Source organism: Strigops habroptila, chromosome 5, assembly GCF_004027225.2.
Source record: "Strigops habroptila isolate Jane chromosome 5, bStrHab1.2.pri, whole genome shotgun sequence".
In the NCBI taxonomy this organism is placed as follows: domain Eukaryota; kingdom Metazoa; phylum Chordata; class Aves; order Psittaciformes; family Psittacidae; genus Strigops; species Strigops habroptila.
Genome location: NC_044281.2, coordinates 60659607 through 60677932, shown reverse-complemented (window position 1 = coordinate 60677932; position 18326 = coordinate 60659607). Strand labels below are relative to the sequence as shown.

General features: G+C 46.6%; 1 protein-coding gene across 1 annotated transcript in view; it reads left to right on the top strand.

The window, feature by feature from the left end:
* The window catches only part of HELLS (helicase, lymphoid specific), a 55059-nt gene that overhangs the window by 7816 nt on the left and 28917 nt on the right, over positions 1–18326 (top strand). The window lies entirely within an intron of this gene.

The window sequence follows — 18326 nt, the reverse complement described above, 5'->3', positions numbered from 1 at the left end:
CTGCTCCACCGGTTAAACCAGCCTAAATCTGTGGACTTCAGCTGTCCACAGGATCAGTGGCCCTGAAGAGACCACAGAGTGGGTGCTACAGCCCTGTTACAAATGCCACGAGAAAGCCAGGAGGGAAGTGAGCTGGCAGGGGACATCCAGTCCAGCTGCCCTCTCAGCTATCAAAGATGCTCATCCTCCTGTGTCTGTGCAACAACCACCTTGGGCCAGATACCAACTGAGGTGAATGGACTTTTTGCTGTAGCAGTCACTGGAGTTTGCTGATTGACACCAGCCACAATTTAAAGACAGGGTGTTTAATCAGCCCCTTTTCCCCACCACACTGCTCTTGTATTTAGTTGTTATTTTATTGCTCCAGAGCTCATGTCATCCAACAGAAGGCATCCTTCATCCCCTGGCTGGGAGATTCATCGTACTGTTTCCCATCTTGCCTCCCACCACAGTGGGATAGAGTGTTTGTGGGCTGCACCCAGTTTCCTTGCAGCATCCCAAACACTCATCGTGCACGAAGCACCTGCTCCCATTTTTCTGAGAAAGCCAGAGGGTTGTGAGCAGGGCTGATGAGAAGGAAAGCCATAAATTCCCTCAGGAAAGGAGGTCCATATTTCTTGCACTGAGACAGTCTCAGGATGGGGAAGTATGCACTGCTGTTGTTACTGCTGTGTGCTTGGTGCGCAACGTGCTGCCACGCTCTACCTACGCTACCAGCCTGAGCTCACCAGCTCAGCTCCCAGATGCAGTGGGCAGACTTAAATTATGTGAGCAGAAGCATAATTTACAGGTGCCTTAGCATGAATTCAGTAGCACTGTTAGCAGCCAGAGGAATTCTGGGGACAAAGTTATTACTCTCGCACCTCCAGCTCTGCTGCCCATATACCATCGCACACTCCTTTTTCTTCTGCAATTAAGCTCCATTGCTTTGTACACTGCTGAACACACTCTCTTACTACCCAGAGGCTTATTTAAAAAAACAACTGGGAAAGGAAAAAAGCTGCCATGCTGATGTCTGTGTATAGCTGCAACCCCAAGTGCTCTGAAATGTATCTGATTTGTAGTAAGCAAAATGTTTGATGCTGTCAGAAAACAAGGTTCCTAAAGGAGACTCTCCAGCTATGCTCAGTTTACCCCCTTGTGTTCAACAAATGCTTGAGGCCAACAGAAATGACTGTGTTACCAAAATATAATAAATAAAAGAACCCAGTAACAGTAAGCTTTTTGAACAAGAATAAAACATCCCCTGAAATGCACACAAGCCAAGTGCTCCAGCCCTGGGCTAGGGCAAACACGGAATGAAAATGGCTGGCAATAAGTGCAAAATTTTAATGCTCTAGCTACTCTCATAAGAGGGTGTGTATGAAACTCATAATTAATACTGGAAGCGTCCTGTGTTGACACAATATATGACAGTGTTCAGAGTCTAGAGGGCCCCACAACGCTGTCATTAGTTGTTGTACGTGGTTATTTTTGTCTACACTTGAAAAGTTTTAGTAGCATAACTGTTTTATGTATTTTTTCAACTCAGGTTTATTGGCCATATTAGCATCAAAATGTTTTACACCTGAATAGCTTAGCACTGGATCAGGAAAAAGCTATAGCATGCTTAGCACTTTTATCCAAGTATAAATGCATCTACTTGCAGGGAGATTTTACCATTTTGTGGTTGTATTATTAACAGCAAGGGAAACTTTCCATAGGGTGGACACCACTGATTCCAGCCCTCATCAAAAACAGCCTACAAGCAAGAAAACTAAGTGGTACTTGGTTTTGGTGTCCAAACTTGAAGAAAGTGCAGAAAAGGGAAACTGATTTTTAATGTGCTTTTGTCTAAACCTTGTGAACACCCTTGACAGGGGAAAGGTCATATCCCCTCTATACAAAAATACATGAGGCCCAGTTGTGGCTGTAGTATAGTGAGAAAGAAGGGATGCTTCCAGCCTGTAGTTTTTGTCTCTTGTCTGGCAGCAAGGGCATTGCCAGGTCTCACTATTTAATTGGGAGTTTTGAGACAGGTTGGCTCCTTTTCCCTAAAGCCCAGCCTGTTAGTGAGGGGATCGTGGGGCACCAGGGCTGAGCTGTAGACTGCTGTGATGGGTGCAAAGCACAAGGATGGGGAAGAACCAGCTGGGCAGAGTAATGGACCTGCCTCAGCCACAGGGACAACCTGGTCTGAGGACTGGGGCCATGCTACCACGTGCCCCATGACGATGCTCTCATTTTTGGCACGTGTTACATCTGCCCTTTCCCAGCAGCTGCCAATTCTCATGCTGGTGCTCCTTCCCATTCACTCATGTCCTCATGGGTTCTCAGAATTGCAACTGGGCAGGAAGTTCCCTCTTGAGCTGCAGAGGTTGTAACGGGAAGAGGAAAAACCTCTTAGTCAGCATCTGCTTCATTTCTGATGGATGCATCAATTTCCTCAGCCATAAGAAAACTCTCCACCCAAAGAAGTCCCTGAGTGTGGAAAGCTGTTGTGTCTCTGGATTCCCCAGCTGCATCCTATCTTTCTTGCTGCCTTTGTGAGACTTGGGGCTGCCAGGAAGCGACTTCAGAGCAGAAGGGACTTCCCTGTCGCAGAGAAGCCAGGCACAAGCTCACACGGTGCTGCTCGGCCTTGCACCAAGGTGGGTGGGTGAGGGTGTGTGGCAAGGTTTGTTTATAGTGCAGTTCCCAAGTTAGGGACCTGAAAAGCCAGGTGACTCCTAAAACTATGCTGGCCATTGTGCTGTTCCTCCATGCCCCAGTTAGTACTGTGCACTACAGGGGTTGAAATCTTCCTTAAAAGTGATTACTAGTGTCCATTGAGATAGTCTGCATTTGCAAAGGAGGTTCCATGTCAAATGTGTGCCTTGCTTCAAAACGCTCCCCAGGAGCCAAATTATGCGGTAGGAGGACAGAGAGCCCTGAGCATGTGCAGGGGTGAGCTCTCCTGGCTGGGACAGGTACTCCTCTGCTGTTTGGCTTGAGGCAAGTTCCCTGTGCAAATAACTTCATCTCCTTCTGCTGCAGCTTGTCTGGCAGAACAGGATTTTTGTCAGTACTTTCAGGACCTGTCTTCTGTAAGTTGTGCAGCCCCCAAATCACAGGATTTCTCATGCATGTAAAAGGCCCCTTCAGCTGTTGTGAAGTATTCGTGCTGACAAAAAACACATTCCAGTATCATTGTCACTGTGGTTTTCACATTGAAGCACATAATGAAATAACTGTCAACCTTTCAACATATGTATATATTAAACCTCATTTTCCACCTTGTTCCCTGACCCCTTAGTTAAAGGCTAGATCTGGACAGGTTGCTCCACGATCTCCTGGTTTGGTTTGTACCCCTGCAGTGTCATATTGATCTCATTTAAGCAAGGACTGGCAGCACCTCCTGCACAAGAGTGTGAGGTGCCACCCTCAGGGTACCCCATGCTGGGCAGTGTGCCTGCGTGCATGGCTTGGGGAACACGCACTGCCTTGGCCAGTAGCCTCTCACACAACAGACAGGTCAAGAGCAAAATAAAGGGCGGTGGTGGTGTTCACATGGAAGTTTCCAGAAGACTCCAGCTTCCTGTGAAATGGTTCTCCTGCTAACTTGGCAGTGGCCTGCACGTGTCCTGCTTGTCCAGGTGGAGGTTTGAGGTCACAAAAGAGGAAGTTGTTTTACTGCTATGCCCTTACAGTGCAAAAATAGCTTGCTGGGCTAGCAAGCAGCTCTTGAGTCTGCTAGCAGTAATGTGTTAACTCCTATGAATCTCATGTCTTGCTCCAGGCACTTGCCTTAGTCTAGATATGTTGTAGTTTTGCTCTTTCCTCAGGGAATCTGATAAATGCACGAAATACTCAAAATGAGCAAAGCCTGTCTGTACAAGCAAAGCCTCTCTGCATCTTTTTTGCCTTTTGCATGGAAGCCTCTTCCCCAAGCAATTCACAGAGTAGGGGAGAACGCTGCCACCCAGCTCAGCACCTACTGCCCCAGTTCTGCTTGCTGGTGTCTCCACTAGCCTTTCCAGAGCAGAGAAGGTTCAAATGCCAGGTGTGCTTTGGATCCTGGAGCAGGAACATGGTCCTCGCTCCTCCCTGCTGTGAAAGGAGCCCTGATAAGCCAGGTGGGAAGTAGCTGCCCAGCACTGTGCCCTAGGGAGCTGGGGCTGGTAGCTTTCCAATGTCCTTGCCACCCACCTTCCTTGTGTGCATGATGGAAGCACCTTTGTGCTCACTGTGTGGTGCTGAAGGGATCTTTGATTTCAAAAGCTGCTACAACACAAGCTCAAACTCAGGTTGCTGCGCTCTAACTCTCCAGAGCCAGCACAGTCCCCGTCCTTTCCTGTTGATTACTTGCCCAGCCAAGGGACAAACTGGCATACCTTGTCAACACCTTCCAAAGGCAGCCTGAGCTGTGCTATGTTGCATTGGCTACTTTCTGGGTTATGGCAAAACACAAACCTGCTGTTTTCCTCCTGTGATGCTACAGGCTGGCTGGTGGCATGCAGGCATTGAGAGGGTCCCCATCAGCTCTTCCTCTCCCCAGCACACCTCCACCCCTCTCTACCAGTGTTTTTGGGTCAGGTGCCTGAGTTGGTGGGTGCTGGAGCTCAGCCAGGAGAGAAGGGTGCCTGGCTGGGGATGGGATGGGCAACAGACTGGTGGTGGGCACTTTGGGGCCACACAAGCAGGGCAGCCGGGTACAAGTGGAGGAGCAGAGTGGGGCAATGCCAGGCAGCTGGTGAGGGGCAGGAAAAGCGGCAGAGGTGCTTGAGGAGCAGTGGCAATCCCTCGTGAAGGAAGGAAGCAGCAAGCAAGCAAGCAAGTTGACTGGGTCTGAGATAGAGGTGTCTTGTTTTTCTGCTGGGACCTTGGTGTCCTGGGGGTACCAAGGTGCTGCTTTAGTAGCCCCAACAAAGGGCAAGTCACAGCCAGGGGCACTGCTCCTAGGTTTTGCCAGGGGCCATTGCCCTCCTCCGGGGATTGGTTGTCTCTCTGTGGGACAGTCCTGATAGGTGCTGTGGGGTTACTGTGAGGAGCACAGGCACTCTCCCATCCCAGTTCACCTACCAGCATCCCTCTGCTTTCTGCCAAGCACTGGGCAGCACCCCTTACCAGAGCCCTACTGTCATGGGAGCCACCTTGGTGCCAGCCTTGTCATCCTCTCACCACCTCACAGGTAACACCAGAACAGACGGATGGGGAGTTTTAGTGTGTCACAGCCCCAAGAGTAAAAGACATGTCTGCCTTGAGAAGCTGTGCCTCCTGCCTGGCTCCTGCCCTCCGCAGGGGCAGTGAGTCTGTGCCAGACAGTGAGCCTGGGCTCTGCTATCTCTCCAGTTCACAGCATCCCCCAGAGCTGGGCCAAGCTTTGTCCCTGCTCCTGCAGGTTCTTTCACGAAGTCCATGCAATAGAAGTGAGTGGCACTGTGCCTAACCTCACATCTGTGTGTGCACATGCTGGCCTGAAAATACAGCGATGGGGCAGGGTGAGGCAAAGGGTCACAGGACGGCAGCATTGCGCAGCAGGGCTGGGTGCATGGCACCAGGAGCATTTCTCCTCTGCAAAGCCCTGGCTGAGCACACTGGAAGTGCTGCATAGTTTCATGGTCTGACAAAGAAGAGACTGGTAAAACTAGACAGGAATCCAGGAGACCGTGACAGAAAAGATGGAGGGCGTGAGGGAAATGTTGGGGAGTTTCCCCCCCTGAAATTGAGTGAAAAGGTGATGAGAAGGAACTCAGAAGAGCTGTGTTGTTGACCCGGGCCTCCCTTTTCACCCTCTGAGATGTCTGCAATGCTGTGAAGCTCCAACAAAGTCTGTGTTTGGCCTGTTTCTCTAAACTCATCATGACTCTGCCCAGTGCAGAACAACCGGTACCCTCCACCCTTACTCAGTCTGCTGCCAGGAGGCAGCCAGCCTGGGCAGGATCTGCCTGGCACACACCAACACCATGTCCTGGGCCAGAGCTGGGGAGCAAGAGTTACCAGAGCATCCCTTAGCTTGTTTGGGTTTTTTATCCCTGGAGAACCCTGGTGGCTGTGAAAGCGCTGCTTAAACCTCACAATTAACAGAGCTGAGGGTTTGGCAATCTCTGCCTCATTTACCTTGTTGTAAATGCTGTATCGTTTTGCAGCTTTTGGTTTGGAAATGCTCATTCTCAGTTTAGAGCAATCTGTTTCAGTGGAGTGCAAGAAAAGAGTTAGATGTGACTTGCTAAATACATCACCAGAGTTTAAAGCCCTACAAATAGCAATTAATGAGATCCTGGGCAATTTGCATTGCTTTCCTCTGAATATATGTGCACACATCAATAGAACTAAATATTTTTCTTGTGTAGCAATTTAATTAGAACTGATTAAAGTAAACATGTCCTGAAGGTTTAAATACGATAGCGGCATTACATTATAAATGTAATTTTGATTAAATAATGGCTTCTTTGCTTGAACAGGGTAACTATCCACCCGAAACACAGAGGTGAAACTTTAGTTAATAATAAAACTCCCACCAACTTCAATAGGGCTATATTTCACCTTAGTTGTACTCATAATTACGCTTTCATGGTTTGGTTACAGAATTGAGTGTTTCCTGCTTGGAGGGGGTATACATTGTTGTACACCTACAAAAAAACTCGGAACCAAGAACTGTTGACATGCATGAGCCTGGGCTCACAAATGAGGTGATTTGTCCCATCCAGTGAAATGCTAGAGCTCCCTTGTCCCTGGAAGTGACAGGAGCACCAAGAGCTGCCACATGGGCTCTCATTAGAGAAGATACCAGAAGATTAGCCTGGAGCAGTGATTGCCAGTTCCTGTGGATCTGGCTGCTCTGGTATTCAGGAGAAGTAACTGAGGAAAGGAGGAATGACTGTGAGAAGGTTTAAATATGCTGCATAAGATCTGACTTCCACTGTAAAAGTATACAAGGGATTCCTGGGCTGAAAAGTGTTGAAAACAACTGTCCTTGATGAGCAGATAGTGTTCAGTAGCCAAGGACCTGCCCGGATAACCCCAGGACACACTTTACAAATAGCATCTGTTTCTGCAAACTTGCTATTTAAAAAATCTCTTGCTGAAGCCAAATCAATGCTCTTTAGTTTGTGTACAACTCTGATATCCAGTTCTTGGGTGTGTATTTCCTCTGGACATCCCGGAGGATATTGCTGGCTCCACTGTTTGTGAACTGAAGTTGGTAACGTGACTGTGGACCTTACACCATGGTCTGCATACATGACCATGAGCAGCAGCAGGTGTGTGCTATCTCTTGGCCCCACAACTGGTACCTTCTGCATTCAGTGGAAAGGGCACAAGAGCTCAGATTTGACACCAGCATTGAGATGCTCTGCCTCCTCAGCACATCACTTCGCTGCTCTGTGCTTTTCATCTCTCTACCTAAAAAAAGAGGTAAAACCATTCTCCTTTGTAAAGCTGCCTGGGCGTTAAAGCTGTGAGTCTATATTAAACCTTGTGTTTCTACGAGCAATAAGTGACCATGGCCGTCCACAGTAACAGAAGCAAATTCACCATAAATAGATATTTTTTGCCCTCCAAACTAAGCCCAAAACAGATATCTCCTAGGTCCATCTCCTAGATGGGAAATAGCAGTAATGTGTTCATAGCTCCTCTGTTCAGGTCTGATCTAAGCTCACTGAAGAAAATTAAATATTACCTTGGATTTTCAGAGGTTGTGACCAGGACCTTTATGACTTTTATTTTAGTAGTGCTACTTGTGATTTTATCTATAAGACTCTGCTTCTCTTCATATACTTGTTTAGTGAGGGATGAATGGAGACAGTCTGCTGTTTTACTGCAGACTTCTCTGCGCTTACTAATTTAAGACTGCCGTTCAGACTGAAATTTCCACGTTGGCTCATGATGAATCTGTAGTCTATATGCAGTGCTTGAGAGATATTTCCGTATCCTGAAATAACAGGAGAGATGTAGAATCATAGAATAGAATCATAGAATCGTAAGGGTTGTAAAGGACCTTAAGATCATCTAGTTCCAACTCCCCTGCCATGGGCAAGGACACCTTGCCCTAAACCACGTGGTCCAAGGCTCTGTCCAACCTGGCCTTGAACACCGCCAGGGATGGAGCATCCACAACCTCCCTCGGCAACCCATTCCAGTGCTTCACCACCCTCACTGTAAAGAACTTCTTCCTTATATCTAATCTAAACTTCCCCTGTTTAAGTTTGAACCCATTACCCCTTGTCCTACCACTACAGTCCCTAAGGAAGAGTCCCTCCCCAGCATCCTTGTAGACCCCCTTCAGATACTGGAAGGCTGCTATGAGGTCTCCACGCAGCCTTCTCTTCTCCAGGCTGAACAGCCCCAACTCTCTCAGCCTGTCTTCATACGGGAGGTGCTCCAGCCCTCTTATCATCCTCGTGGCCCTCCTCTGGACTCGCTCCAACAGCTCCATGTCCTTTTTATGTTGAGGACACCAGAACTGTACGCAGTACTCCAAGTGAGGTGTCACAAGAGCAGAGTAGAGGGGCAGGATCACCTCCTTTGACCTGCTGGTCATGCTTCTTTTGATGCAGCCCAGGATACGGTTGGCTTTCTGGGCTGCAAGCGCACACTGCCGGCTCATGTTAAGCTTCTCTCAACCAACACCCCCAAGTCCTTTTCTGCAGTGATGTGATACATTGCTTCATGATTCTGCGGTGCTCCACGACTCACAGGATGGAGGACAGATGTCACCAAACTGTTGTGCACCGAAACAGTCATTGTGCAATGATCCTTCAAAGCCAATACAGTTGAACTGACACACAGGTTCCCATGCCAGGTAAAAATAACGGGTGTATGTATTTTTAGTGGATTTGTGTAAGGAGAACACAATTCTTTGGTGCCTTCCACAGAGTTCCAGGGAGTGGTCTTAACAAAAAAAAAAAAAAAAAAGAGTAAGAGTGAATACTGACCTCCAGATGACCCAGCTTCAAATCTCAGTGATTTGAACTCTGACAGCACAATTTGCTTGTCCCTAAGTTAGTTTTCATGTGAAGAACAGTCAAAGACACAATAAAATATTGTCCCAAGTTTGCAAACTGAATCAGTCAAGTTCTAGTCTGTCAAAAACAGCAGTAAGCGGGAGGCAGACTTACCCTTGCCCTGATAACCCGTGTTCGTGCAGGCTGAGAAGGCAGCAGGGAACAAGGGAAGGGCTGCAAAGGCCTGCAGAGCAGATTTCAGGTAAGCTTGGCTGCCAGGGAGGCATTGAGCTAGTCCAATTTTCCTGCAAAGGCTCCACATCGAACTGTTTCAGGGGTATTTAAAGTCATGTTTTCAAAGCACACCATTACAGAGAGCCCTCTGGGAAGAGCTGGCTGCTCATTTTAGTGCCCAAAAATGCAGGCTAAGCTGTTATGAAGATCTAGCTCTGTTTGTGGCTGCTGAACTGTTTCAAAAGCCAAACCCTTTTTTCATATAAACACCAAACTGCCTGATGTCAAGTTAGGTTTGCAAGATAAGATAAGAGCGCTTCAGTGAGGAATAAATGGAGGAGAGTTTATGGAAACTGAGCTGTGGTAAATAGATAGCATCACGAAGAAGGGGGTTTTATGTGGTGCTGTGCATAGCAGAGGTGGATAGGGAGTGTATATATACTTTTCAGAGCTGTGGGAGAAGAAGACGAGTGGGAGGCCAGGAGTTCCCCACCCCTGTCTTTGCAGTGGCCAAGAACCCTGTGACACAGGTCTGAGCAAGGGGATCTGGAAGCCAGTGAAGTGCAGCAGCGCGGGCTCAGAGTTTCAGATGCAAGCTCAGAGGGCAATGAGAGGAATGGAGGGAATGTGATAAGGCCAGGGGAGGATTCTGCAAGGGAAGGGAAAGGAACGAGCAGGAGAAAGGAGGAGGTATGGGGAGGCCAGGAGTGCCCCTTTCCGCTGTCTGTTTCCCCTTACTGGAGGCAAGTTTTGGTCCCTTAGCTGAAATATCAGAGAACTGAGGGGTGTGCCTGTTGCTTCTATGGATGAAGCAGATACCCTGACTAGTGTCCCTTCAGCCACCCCCAACAGCAAGCACAGGGGACAGCATGCTGCCAGCAGCCATTTGTCCTGGCCACCAGCAACCTTAGAAATAGCAAGCCTTTGTTGTCATTGTCCTTGTGTTTGTAGATAACTTGATCCAAGCAATGATGAAATCCAGTGGAAATCTGTAAGTTACTGTGGACATTCCAGTGAAGATAGTACAGGTCCACAGGATCATACAACTGCACTGTGTGGCTGTGGTGCTGCTGGATGCTGAAGGAGCCGCAGCGGTGCACCGCCACTCCCTGTAGATCTGGTGTAACGTTTCTGGCTCCAGCACTAACCCAAGTGTCTGCACATTCTTATCAGCAAGCCTTGCAGGTAGCGTTACATGTTTGTCCACTCGAAATAGAAATATTCCTTAACTCTGAACCTCCCTGGCCTCTCTCTTCATATGTTAGTTTCTCCTGGTGGCCAATGGATTTGATAAATTTATATTTAACCTTCCTGGCTATATAAATTCATGCCTGCAATGACTCACAACTGTTAGAATTCAGGAAAGAAAGGCAGTTAGAGAAAATTCACCATGATGCAAATGTACAAGTGAGTCTGTAACTTACTTGCTATCCCCACATGCAAGCTCATGATCCGGCAGCTTTGAGGTATGAACATAACCCAAGCTCTATATCTGAGCACCTGGACCTTTACAGAGATTTAACACAATTTGCATCGGGTTGCTCACAAACACTTTGAGAAAGCTTTAGGAGAAACAGAGGTGATCTTTAAAGCCATGGATGGAGGAAGTGGTGGGATATGAGACAGATTAAACTAGACAGGCTAGACAGATCTAGTTAACACCTATGACTGATTTTTTTAGAGGATTCTTTGGCATAGTTCCTAAACTTTTTGGATAATTGATCAGTTTTAACTCTCAGTTTCTTGCAAGCCATCGTTTAACTGAAAGCACTAGGATGATGGCGCTCTGCAGATTTCCTCGCCTCCCAGAGCAGACCAGACTTCACTGCTGGCACAGAAAATACTATGTGGAAAGATTGTGGTGAGGAAAAGATTTTGCAACGTCAGCAGTACCCAAAGGGAGGACAAGGTGGAGCTCTTGATGAGTAATGTGAGGTTTGGTACCAGCAGGTCTAAATATCTCTGATACCTAGTGTGCTGTGTCGACCCTGCCTTGCTCTCACAGAAGAAAAGTAATCTTCCCACTCTTGCTATTGGGGTGCTGGCCTCGGGCAAGGGGGAATGTTACATCCCTGTTCTCACTCCATCCCACCAGCCAGCTGGCAGATAGGCCTCCGGATCTTGCCAGTGTTGTTTCCCAGGTGTCTCTCCCCATACTGAGTGGGCACATCGTGGGCAACCTCTGCCTCTTCAAAACTGTCTTCCTTTTCCCCAAACCAGATGCTGCTTTCCCACAATCACACACACTAGCCATGCTTTCTGCTGCAAAATGCACTAACAAGGGTTTAAGTCAACATCAGGTGCGTCCCTAAACGTCACATCTGTCTGAGAGGCAGCTGAATTCTGTTTGTGCTGCAGCAAAGGGCCATGCTGGATCTCAGTGGGGTATTATGATCTCATGGTCAGACGATGTCCCAGTGAAAAGGATGTGTGATTGGTGTTCTGTCATTTTGAGCTGGAAGAGAAAATGCTGAGGAGCCTGCATTAATTAGTATTAAATCACACTTGGCAGACTCTGACTCCTCTGCAAAGTATCTGTTGCTAGAGGGCATGAAAACATACCTGTTGAGTTGGATGGGTGAGGTGCAGAGATAATAATACCAGGAAACAGGATGTACACTGAGAAGGTGCAGAAACCAGCATGATGTTCTTGGGTGAAAAATCACTAAAAAGCAAGAGGTAATGTCAGTGAATTGCATCTCCCTTTTCACTTGGGCAATGAAGTCAGCTGGTATTAAAGAGAAAATTGTTGGTCTGTTCTAGGCAGGAAAATGCAACTGTGATTGCTGATGACTGCATATGCGTGTTCCTCAGCATATGGAAGTGACAATGTGTTTCTGCTGGTGTTTTACCAGTAGATCTACATGTATTTTGCAGCAGAAGTCTCTCTACAGTTAATTCCACTCTTCTGTGGGGAATACAAAGTTGAGGTAACTGAGGCACAAGGAAGGGAGGAGAGTCAGGCATTGCAGGAAATCTGCGTATACTGTTACTCTCTTTAGGGACACATGATAATTAAAGCAAACATACAGAGAGCCTTTGGCTGGCTTGAGGTCTCAGTAAACCCAAGCTACCAGCAATTCATTGCCTCAATTTTGTGACAGCCATTTGGGTGTAAGAGTAAGTCCTGTATGGGAATGGAGATTTTTTTTCTCGTTTACCTTTTTCCATCAGGTGAAAACTGGAATTTCCAATTAAAAAAATGCAAGGTACCAGAATAGCTGGCAGTGGCAGTAAGACCCTGGGCTCTCAGGTTGGTCTTCATCTGCTAGGAACCTCTGCCTCAGTCAGTCTTATGGGCATATTCAATGTTCATATTCATGTCCTCATGGGTTTCAGGGGAAATGAAATGTCACTTCAACTTCTTTCCCACAAATCTTTGGTTTTACCACCACCACCCTAACAAAACCCTCCAGCACTGAAGACAATAGAACATTAAACCTAAATTGATGCTTTCAGTATTACTGGAATACAAGAAAATTTCAACACAGCATTAAAAATATGTCACCTTCACTGTGGCATTGTACGGGAACTGACATGACTTCTTCTTTTGTTTGCCCGTGGAAGGGAACTGTCATTTTCATTGCTAAATATTTGTCCATTGGATGGAAATAATTACAAATGGAACAAAACAAAATGTTTCGATTAAATACAGGGCTGGTCTTGTTTTTTCCAGTAAATGTTTGATGTTTTCAATTATCTTCCCCCTCTCCTAGGGATAATATAATGGACAGTTATAGATCACCTTCCATCTCAGAAGATCCCAGATTGCATAGGGATCACTACCTTCGCCACTGAAATGTTGGTACCCATGCAGCAAACAACAGTGAACAATTTATCCCTATGGGGTACCGTAGTGAAGGTGAGTCACCTTCCACAGAGCAGGGGATTTTTCAGGAGACAGACTCCAGTTCATAATTTGTGCCAAACCCTGGGGTTAACATTGAAGTGTCAGATCTGGCTACCCTATGGCTGAGGAATGAAAACCAGCAGCTGTTTGAATTCCAGGGATGGTGCTGGGAATAGCTGCAATGAAACAAAGTCCCACCAACTTTGATCTTGGATCTCATGCACAGGATTAAAAGGGTAACTGAGTTTGGGCCTGAGGCACAGGCATTTGGGGAAGCAGCAGGGGGAATTTGCTGTTTTCATGGGAATTTACTGAGCATATGGTGATAAGTGAAGATAACTTTCTTTTATCATTGTGATCCATTTCTTTTAACTGTGAGTACTTCGGGGCCCCTGCAGGATCACAGCAAGGCCATCAGCAGACTTGCGGTGCTCCCTGTATGTTTCTGCTTTGTTTGGGTTGAAGAGGTGACACTTTGCCCTCGATCAACCTTGTAAATAAGAATGGAGCAAGAAAAGATTTGTTTGTGCAGATCTGAACACTTTCCTCATTCCTTCTGCTTTCTCACAAGTTTGGTGTGATCAGTTCATATATCTGCCACTTCCCTGGGATATGAGCAGCTGCCAGAACCCCCTCTGGCTGTTGTCAATCTGGCTCAAGACACCTTTGCAGGAGTGGCTCCAATAGAAGAGAGTGCTGTCCATACAGATACAGCATTTGATCTCCACCATTGTCAGAGCAAAGAATCATATTTACCCCACTCTTGCCCTCTGGGTAAGAAAAGGCAAACATACCATAAAGGTACCATAATAAGTCTGCTGGAGATGTCTTTGCAGGCTCTTTCTCCGCCCCAAACTGGAATGTGCCTAAGCTCCTTCTGGTCTGCTTATTTCTTTTTTTCTGACAGCCCTTGGGGAAGGCACCTAATACCTTTTTGCAAAGATTATATATGGACTCAGAATACCAGGAACGTGTCTTTACAAATAGTCTGTACAATATGTCCTGAGCCCTCCTGTCTGACACCTGATGATGTCAGAAAATTCAGATTTTCTGAATGCAGGCAGAGGATCTCTTTGGCTTTTTGCTGTAAGCCAGATGTACATGATCCTGGGTTGCTTCCATGTGAGCAGAGTACTGTAATGACCAATGAGCTGCACTCGTATGACTTACCTGGTAGCATCCCAGTTGTTCACAGTTCCTGGTGATTCCTACTTAGGTTCTAGGGAAAATGTTTAGTGGAAAGAGAAGGGTCATTGCTAGCCCTAGAGTAATACCTGTACAGCACCCTAGGATGCTGCAGGCTTCTGGAGGGTGAACTTGCTTGATCTATAGCATACCATCTCCTACCCAGCACCACTTCCTTCTGTGAGGTCTGTATTAATTAGATGCATCCATGGGTCCAGGTGGAAGCTCTGCCTATGTACCCAGCACTAAGGTTAAAGAGCAGGTTCATATCAGAGAGACAGCTGTAGATACACTTTTTTTATCAAAACCCACTGGCTTAGTTAGTATTTCTGCCTTTTCAGGATCGAGATCACAGCATAAAATCTTCTGAGAGAAGCCTAGTGGGTTTGCCTCTCACCTAAAAGAAAGAGGGAAAGGCTGCATTTTCACACCTTTATAGTGTTTCCCACTCCTTGTGAATCTAGAATACTATATAAATGAGGTAGATCTTTGTCTCAATGTAACAGCATTAAAGGAAATTCCTTACTCCCAGTCAAGACTTTGAGACAAAATGGAAAACAGTGTATCCAGCTGAAACCATAGGGCAGGAACTGATCTGAGACAGAATTTGGTCTGGCTGCAAATATTAACATCTATTATTCAGTCAATACTACACAACCCTTAATGACTGTAATTGCATAAACCCTCCAGTTTTACATTTAAATCCAAGTGCAGTATCTCCAGCACAGGTCCTGTAGCTTATCCTGTGTCATTTCCATGTATAGGCTGTACTGTAATGCTTTCTGTGGCTCGGAGGTTAATTATGAACAGCAGACTCTAGAGGTGCAGAAAATCTCAGTGAAATACTGGGAATTTTGACAGAAATCTGGTGTGGAGAGGATATGCACAGACATGGCAAAATACTCAGTGGCTTCACTGAGGCTGGGATTCCCTCCAGTTACCCTTGGATGTTTTGCTGGCATCCCAGCCCCTCTTCAAGGCCTCCCCTACAGCTACGCCTGAACTTCTGCACCCATTGGTTTGTCTTAATGGAAGATTCTGCATCTTGGAAGACCAGCATTTTCTGAATGCTGGCAGAAAAGATGGGACTTGCTGATGCAAGACAAGATGCCAAAGCATGCAGAAGGACTTTACTGTAAACAGTCTCTTAAAATTCATTTTAAAAGGAGAAAGGGATGAAGGGAGGAAAACCAAAATACTCAAAGATGCTGACTTGCCATCTATAGTCATCCTCCCTTGCTGATGATTAATCATCTCCCCCTTTGAGCCCAACAGACCAGCTACACACATTCCTCATTCTCTTTATTGCTGGAAAGAAATATGATTTTTGGCATGCCTTTTGTAGGATTCAAAATACCTTTGTGCTGTGGTGAGTGTGAGGGAAGGGAGTTTCACTTCTCAGCAGATATGCTGAAAGCATGTATTATGGGCTGGGCTCTCCACCCCACCCAGGTTGCAGGGAACCATTTGTGGCTGCCTGATCACACAGCTCTGGCATACGCTGGACTTACAGGCTGGAGACACTGGGTCCGTGTATATTGCTGCCTGTTGCTGGAGATCGATATGGTCTTGCAGGGTGGAAATCCCTTCTGAGTCATCAAAAAAATCACTATGTAGGAATCAGAAGAAATGGCATTTCAGATGAAATAGTAACTTCCCTTTACTGTCTGCATGCAGTCAACTAAGTAAATTTTGGGTCTTGTATTACAACATGTAAATAAATCACATTAGTAAGTACAATTCCAAGCAAACCACGTACATTAGAATCATAGAATCATAGAATCGTAAGGGTTGTAAAGGACCTTAAGATCATCTAGTTCCAACTCCCCTGCCATGGGCAAGGACACCTTGCCCTAAACCACGTGGTCCAAGGCTCTGTCCAACCTGGCCTTGAACACTGCCAGGGATGGAGCATCCACAACCTCCCTCGGCAACCCATTCCAGTGCTTCACCACCCTCACTGTAAAGAACTTCTTCCTTATATCTAATCTAAACTTCCCCTGTTTAAGTTTGAACCCATTACCCCTTGTCCTACCACTACAGTCCCTAAGGAAGAGTCCCTCCCCAGCATCCTTGTAGACCCCCTTCAGATACTGGAAGGCTGCTATGAGGTCTCCACGCAGCCTTCTCTTCTCCAGGCTGAACAGCCCCAACTCTCTCAGCCTGTCTTCATACGGGAGGTGCTCCAGCCCTCTTATCATCCTCGTGGCCCTCCTCTGGACTCGCTCCAACAGCTCCATGTCCTTTTTATGTTGAGGACACCAGAACTGTACGCAGTACTCCAAGTGAGGTGTCACAAGAGCAGAGTAGAGGGGCAGGATCACCTCCTTTGACCTGCTGGTCATGCTTCTTTTGATGCAGCCCAGGATACGGTTGGCTTTCTGGGCTGCAAGCGCACACTGCCGACTCATGTTAAGCTTCTCGTCAACCAACACCCCCAAGTCCTTCTCCACAGGAGAATCCTCTGAAGACAATCTAAGCCTAGTAAAGAAGGTGTTGACTAAACCCTGTGAAAAGGTTCTTACTGGTACTGACAAGTCCCTTTCCACCATAGCTGTGGTTCAAGAGGCCTTCAAGAAGGCAACGTGAATGGGAATCTTCCCTCCTTCCTGCTGGGGTTAAACCACCATCTTGCTAATGACACAGCATTTCCTAACATTTGTAATGACAATTAAATGGATAAAGAACATTTACCTGGTGATAAAGCTTGTAGCTAGCCCAGTTCTGAAGGAGTTACAAAAAAAGACTGATCATTTCACACAAACCAGCTGTCATGCAATGCGGCTGAATCACAGTGATGAAAAGCCGTGAAAGAAGGAGCCAATTTACTACCTACGGACAGAGTTTTGTGGACATCACAGTGGTTGGACCACTCTCACATGTTGTCAGTGCTGTGGTTTGCCTGTACACATGTGTCTCCCTGCTCTCTGCTCTCAACCTGTAGTAAGATCTTAACATGCATGTTTAGTACATTGAGCTCACGGATGTTTGTGTTCCCCGTTTGCCTGCCAGCAAAAATTTCACAAGAATTTTCCTTTAGCATGACTTAGAGGTCATTATCTCACGTGACGCTCAAAAATGTAATCATTCCTGGTTAGAGTTAACTCTGACTATGAGGAGAAGCAGGGAGTTGGTAGGCGAGGATTCTCTCTGAGCCTGCACCTCTGTGGGTTGCTGTGTAGCACATGCAAAGCTGCATCCTGTGATCAGCTCTTCCAGATCCGTTAAAAACAGTATGTGACCTCCCAGCATCCAGTGGGTCACAGGCTGCAGTCAGTCATGCTGTGACCCCCAGGCTTCACTGGCAGATTGGCAAGAGTTCTGGGCAGGTCTGCACTGCAGCACAGCAGGATTTCTGTGCTTGCCCTCTCTGCCTCACCTGTAACATTTTAATTCCTTGCAGCCACAAGCAAAGAGGTGGTTTAGGGACCAGAAGCTTTGTCCAACAGGGTTGGATGCCATCCAGAGTTTGGAGCCACCTTGCCCACCTGGGGTACCTGGATATGAAGCCATAAGCTCTGATCCGAGTACATATTCACATCAAGTGAGAGCAGCCTGTAGTTTTGAAGCCAAGGATTATCAGGATGAGTGCCATTCCTCATTGTGCATGAAGTTGGTGCCTGCATGAATACACAGCCACAAATCACTGCAAAGAGCCAAACAGTTATGGGCAGAGAAACTAGGAAAGGATTTTGTTACAGTTACCCAAATGTAAGCCAGGAAACACATTGCTGACAGAACTTTGCTTGAAAGATTTGGACCAGGGGATCAGCTGGATAAAAATGTCATTTCTTAGCAGATGTTGTATTATCAGTTACAAGCAGAAGCGCTGTAAGATCCAGACCTTAATCATACTGAAAAAACACAAGCAATCTTTTAAGAAATGGATGAATAGAAGCTGTGTATTTAAGCACCAGGCTAACGGGCTCACTGTAACTGTCAGATTAATGTGGTGATTTTTTGGTCACTTTTGCAGCAGCTTTTTAAGGAAGGATCCTGGCCCCCAAGAGAACTGCTTACCTTTTGAAGCGTAACATCATGCTATCAATTGTTTTCCCTGACAACCCTGATCCTGCTGTGTCTTGTCTGGGCTGCATACTGCAGCAGGAGCTAGAAAACAGGGAACTGTGTGCCGAAAAAAGCCCTGGGATATT